The sequence below is a fragment of the Sciurus vulgaris genome (assembly GCF_902686455.1).
Source record: "Sciurus vulgaris genome assembly, contig: HiC_scaffold_579_arrow_ctg1, whole genome shotgun sequence".
NCBI classification, from domain to species: domain Eukaryota; kingdom Metazoa; phylum Chordata; class Mammalia; order Rodentia; family Sciuridae; genus Sciurus; species Sciurus vulgaris.
The window spans coordinates 88,363-94,990 of record NW_027632445.1 but is presented as its reverse complement, the minus strand read 5'-3'; positions in this window follow the sequence as shown (position 1 = coordinate 94,990).

Sequence of the window (6,628 nt, the reverse complement as noted above, 5' to 3'; positions counted from 1 at the left end):
GAGAGAGACTTTGCTTATCAGAGAGAGAGACTTTGCTTATCAGAGAGAGAGACTTTGCTTAAGAGAGAAACTTGCTACACCTTAAAGTACGTCCACCTAAGGTTCCCTAGTGATGCATCTCAGTACTCCTTTCCGCAATCTGCCTTCCACCGCTGACCCTACTCGCTGCTGTGTTCTTTCTTCTGTCGTTTTTGCTAATGGCTGCTGTGGCGTGTCTTCTCTGGCTACTGCCACACCGCGTGTCTTCTTCTAATGGCTGCTGTGTGTATGTCTCGCTCCGCCCATGCTTATTATCACCTCCAGGATGCGGAGAGCAGGGCCACACCTCTTATGCAAAGATTAGGCAAGATGCTCCAAGCAGGCAATTAGTGCTCCAGAGCACATGCGCATACATTGTGTGCGTGGACAAGAAAATCACCTGAGTGTGCTTATGTCAATTAACCTCCTCACTGCCGATGTGATCAGGCACCATCCCGGGGCCGCCAACATGGCACAGCCCCCAACAGACTAGGCACTGCCTAATTGCCTGTCTGTAGTTTTTGTAACCTGGTAATCAGAGCTTGGTATTGTCCCTCTAGATTTATTTGTTCCTCCAAAAGTTTAATTTTTTTCTTTAAGGTCTTCCTTTGGATCTATCACCGCCATTGCCATCGGAGCAGAGGGTGTGCGATAGGGATGTGGATATGAGAAAACGGACTGTCCTTGTTTAAGCGGTCAGTCGGGATTATGATATTTTGAGGCTTCCTCATTTAGGAGGTCCAAATCAACTTCCTCATCATCTATTTTATTCTCATTTGAAGGGTCTTTAAAACGAATCAATGAAGGATAAATTTTAGGTGGAACTTCGTTCTGATGTTGAGTTTTCTTTTTAACATCTCTGCTGCCTGCATCTGGAAAAGGACTTGAAACTTCCTCATCTTCACTTTCAAGAGAAATAAGATCTACCTCTCCCTTTTCTTCAGAGGGCTCTCCCTGAAGTTCCTGTTTTGATGCTGCTTTTAAAATGTCCTCTGTCTGAGTAACTGCTAAAAACTGAAAACATAAGCAGCAGAAAATTTAAACTGGATGAGGAATGTTTTCTTTTCACAACCACGTTTGGCTTCTGGGACCCTAGACCCCATGCGCCATCAACACTTGCCTATGCCTTGTTTTATCTCACAAGACCATCCTGCTGAATTGCCGAAGCACCCCTTCAATGAGGGAAACAGGCATAGCACAGGAGGAACAACTTCCTCGGCCTCACCCGTTCCTGAGGTGATGGGCAAGATCCATCACCAAAACTGGCTTGTCCATTATGCACAGCTCTCTGCTGTTTAGAAGTTTTCAAAAGAAAATGACAAACCGAAAAATAAGAGAAAAAGAGGATGCAAGGATCAATCAGTAGATTGTGAATATATTGGTTCGGGTGACATACGTAAATGATCCCCAAAGTCTCCATTCGTAGTCACCAGTTGAGCATATTCTCAATTCCACATAGTCCAGCCTCTGCCCATGCTCCTGGCGTCCTTGCATTCCTGATACCAATTTGTGAATAGAGTCAGCTACATCCGTTTTCCTCCTTAAGTGAAGAGCGGAAAAAATCTGTCCCTCAGGACACACTGCTGCTCTTGGGTATAGACATGCAAAAGAGTTCCTTGCTGGATTGTCGTGAACAAGAGGATTTAGAATTCCTTAGGCATTGTTTGGCTTGGTATTGATCGCTCTTCTGCATCCATTTTCACCAATTAGGACTGTACGTGTTCAAGTGTAGTAACTCAGAGCAGACACCCCTCAGCTGGCGATATAGCCCATCACGTAGAGAGCCTGCCTCCTACGCTCTAGACCAGGGTTCGAGACCCCAGCACTGTTAGATTACCGTAAATTACAAACACACAAGAGCGCATCGGAGCCTCCCAACCTTCCTCCTCTCACCTCTTACTTTTCTCTTCTCCTCTCCTCACAAAATGAATCAACACTGTAAAACAGCACCAGTTTCACGTGCAACCCATTTCCTCGGACACCTTTCAGTTTGCAAATGTGCTCCAAGGGAACAGTGCTGCACACTCACCTGCATTTCTTCAGAGTACTACTTCCACGACCTCACTCTACTCTCCTGAGGACAGAGTTCAAGGCTCTCTCCTGAGTTGGATTATGCAAATAATTCTTCACCACCTTCCTCCCCTGCCCATTGTTTGCCAGGGCTGGGTGGCAGGAAATTCAAAATCACAGCCACACTTATACCTGCTTCTCTCCAGGCTGTTTGGACATACTCCCATACCCTCTGCCCATGAAGGGGACTTGCACACCTGAGCACTCTCCACGTGAACCTCAATGTCAACTGGAAAACCAAGAGCGGAGTAGAAAAGACAGCCGCTCTCGTCCCTGGAATTTCTCTGAGAGTTTGGCTTTGCAGTGGCTTGCTTGTGACTTGTTGGTGAATAATGGTAGGAACTGGGATTGAATCTATGTGAGCCTCTATTGGTAGCACTCATGACTAACACGGGGGATTTACAACCTACTCTCCCAATAGCATTGGAGCTCCAGTGTCAAGAGAAATGGAGCCCGTTTATGCACTCTTGTTAATTTTGATGGACCTCCTCAAGAGATGCAGCCTAGAATCAGGTGAAGCATAACAGCAACTCGGGGTGTGATTTGCTCTCATGTAATACCTGGGATCTAGGAATGAATGCACTGTGCTCTGGAGGGTAAGGGATGACACAAAACACCTCTTTCCAAGATCTCACGCGGGAAGGAGGAAACCAGAGACATTAGGCATATGGCCTGTGGGCAGGGGATAGAAACCTGCCAATAAAGAAAGTAGATATGACACTTGGCTAAAGCTTGAGGTTTGCCTTTACTTCTCAGTAATTCTATTGAAATGTTGGTTATCATGGAACCACGTCTGGTTTGATATTCAGGTATTGCTGACTTAGGGTCCTCACACTTGGATATTCATAGACCTTTATCGGATTAATTTTCTGAGACTGTGGGGAACTCTTCATTCAGATGGAGAGCCAGGGGTTAGTGTTGCGTATGTATTCCAGGACCAGTTGGCTTACATTGTAGGTCGTGGGGTAGGTGCTGTGATGTTAGGAAAGCCTTTGCCCATGCTTTTTGTGCCAGAATGATATAGGAATCAGTAAACATATCTTCGACTGACCCTTGGGAGCAAGAGAAGGAGGAAGGATTTTTCAAGGGCATTGATGTACTTGAAATGACATCAGGGTAGTTGTTCATGGTTGCATACAGAATGATCGCAAACTAACTACTTCCTGAATTAGTAGAGTATGATGAGGCTGTAGAACTGTCAAGGAATTTGTGGGTTGGCCGTGAACAATGACGAGTCTCAGAGTGCCTCTACTCTCAAGTTGTTCTCCAGGAAGACACTCTCCACCTTTTCCTGCCCCTCCCCAAATGGCCTTACTCTCCCCTTTTGAAAATTCCGTTTGGAAGCTCTGCACCATTCCACGTTCAGTAGGGTCTATGTTCAAAGCTGGTGTTATGCCCTGTGAAACAGTGCTCATCATGCCATCACCAGGCTTTTACTTCATTCGCCGACTTGTAGGCTGCTCCCTCCCATGGCTGCTAAGATGACTCCTGGCAATATGGCACAGACCCATGGGACTGAGGGGCATTTGTCTGGTCAGGAAGAGGAACCATTGGGTGAATGCAGATGGGCAAGGCATTTGTGCCTCCTGAGGTGCTTTGACGTGCCCCTAGAAAAATCCCGCCATGTAAGATTCTGGGCGCAGCGGAGTCGTAAGGCAGCAGCTGTGCAGATGGGGCCTGGCAGGTGAAGTGAGCACAGAACAACTCTCCTTTCTTGTCAGGTCCGTCCTGTCCTCCAACCAATGTGCAGAGTGAGGGACTCCCTCCTTTTTCATGAGCCACCAGAGGAGCCAAAGGCCTTCACGTGGAACAGGCACATCCCATGTTCCAGCTGTCTCCTTTGCAGTCTTTGTAGCTGAGCAGGTGAAACCCAACAGGTGGAATGTGACATGTCCCATTTCAATGATCACTTAAGCCCCGGCGCTGCACTGCCTGCTGTACTGAGCTGAGCGCTCACCACCCATCTCTGTGTGTGTGCTAGGCCTCTAGGCTAGATTCCTGACTCTGAAGAAAACCCGGGCCTTCCAGGTCCTGGAGGAATGGAATCGGAAGGAAAATCCACTGGTGCCAGTGGTAAGCTTGTTTAGCCACGTCTTCTCAGGCCGCCCTCTTTCTCAGCCTGTTCCACTGGACATTGTGGGGACTAAGAGCATGCAGTAGAGCCAGGTGAGCTGGCTGTCAGTGTGAATGGTGGGGCCAAAGGAGCACAGCGCGCCCTAAGGGGAATGGGTGGAAATGCGAGCTGTCAGGCTTCAGTGGGAACCCTGGTCCTGCCTGCATATGAAGGGATTTATCGCCCACGGGGCTGCATACCGCTTACCGCCTGGTTTCTAGTTGACCCGGCAACAAGGATAGAATCATTTCCTTAAAAAACACAAGACCCTGGCACCCTCTCCTTTCGTCTACCCTCTTATCCTCACAGCTGAGCCGGAGCCTGTCTTGAATGTGGGCTTGAAGGGGCCAGGAACCCAATGGGCTCTGGTTGCCATTGGATCCGTGACGCCACTGTGTTCTTGGGCCGCTCCTCTGTGACCTTAGGTGGAATCCGGAGTGCAGGTGCCATGTCACGTGAGCCGGGCTTCACAGTTCATGTGGCCCAAGGCTTCACAAACCCTCTGGGGAGTGCAAGGAAGTTCCCTCTCCTACCGGAGCCGGAGCCTAGAAGCCCCGTGCCCTTCATCACCTAGCTGCCCAGAGCCTGCTCCCTCCCCTTTGATTAGAGGAGGTCTCCCATGAATTTTTCTCATGTCACAGGAGAACTGGTAAGCCATTGATGCCTTTTTCCGGATCAAGTGAGTGCACCTGAATGAACGTAGGATCAAGGATACGACTTTCCGCCACGATGATCTCTCTCTAATGAATCTTGAGAGTAATAACTGAAACCATAACGAGTAGAAATTGGATCTGGATGAGGAATGTTTTCTTTTTGCTACCACGTTTCTCTTCTGGGAACCCCGACCCCATGAGCCATCAACACTTGCCTTTGCCTAGCTATATCTCCCAACAGCATGCGGCTAACCTGCTGAAGCACCCCCACACTGAGGGAAACAGGCATAGCACAGGAGGAACAACTTACTCTGCCTCAGCCTTCCCCGAGATCATGGGCAAGATCCATCAGGAAAACTGGCTTGTCCATGATGCACAGTTCTCTGCTCTTTAGAATTCTTCCAATGAAAATGAGAAACGGAAAAATAAGAAGAAAACAGGATCGAGGAATTAATCAGTAGACTGTGAATCAATTGGCTAGGGTTGCACATGTGAATGATCCCCAAACTCTCCATTCGTACTCAGCAAATGTGCATATTGAGATCCCACATAGTCCTACCTCTGCCCCTGCTCCTGGCGTCCTTGGATCCCTGTTACAAATTGGGGCTCACAGGTCAGCTACATCCGTTTTCCTCCTTAAGTGAAGAGGGGGAAAAATCTGTCCCTCAGGACACACTGCTGCTCTTGGGTATAGACATGCAAAAGATGTCCTTAATGGATTGTCGTGAACAAGAGGATTTAGAATTCCTTAGGCATTGTTTGGCTTGGTATTGGTTGCTCTTCTGCATCCTTTTTCACCAATTAGGACTGTCTGTGTTCAAGTGTAGTGACTCAGAGCAGACACCCCTCAGCTGGAGATATAGCCCTTCACGTAGAGAGCCTGCCTCCGACGCCCCAGACCAGGGTTCGAGACCCCAGCACTGTTAGATTACCGTAAATTACAAACACACAAGAGCGCATCGGAGTCTCCCAACCTTCCTCCTCTCACCTCTTACTTTTCTCTTCTCCTCTCCTCACAAAATGAATCAACACGGTAAAACAGCACCAGTTTCACGTGCATCCCACTTCCTCAGACACCTTTCAGTTTGCAAATGTGCTCCAAGAGAACAGTGCTGCACACTCACCTGCATTTCTTCCAGAGTACTACTTCCGCGACCTCACTCTACTCTCCTGAGGACAGAGTTCAAGGCTCTCTCCTGAGTAGGATTATGCAAATAATTCTTCACCACCTTCCTCCCCTGCCCATTGTTTGCCAGGGCTGGGTGGCAGGAAATTCAGAAGCACAGCCACACTCATACCTGGTTCTCTCCAGGCTGTTTGGACATACTCCCATACACTCTGCCCATGAAGGGGACTTGCACACCTGAGCACTTTCCACGTGAACCTCAATGTCAACTGGAAAACCAAGAGGGGAGCACAAAAGAAAGCCGCTCTTGTCCCTGGAATTTCTCTGAGAGTTTGGCTTTGCAGTGGCTTGCTTGTGACTTCTTGGTGAATAGTGGTAGGAATTGGGGCTGAATCGATGGGAGCCTCTATTGGTAGCATTCAGGATTATCACGGGGGATTTGCAACCTAATCTCCCAATATCATTGGCGCTCCAGTGTCAAGAGAAATGGAGCCCTTTCATGCACTCTTGATAATTTTGATGGACCTCCTCAAGTGATGCAGGATAGAATTGGGAGAAGCATAACAACAACTCGGGGTGTGAGTTGCTCTCATATATACCTGGGATCTAGGAATGAATGCACTGTGGTTTGGAGGGTAAGGGATGACA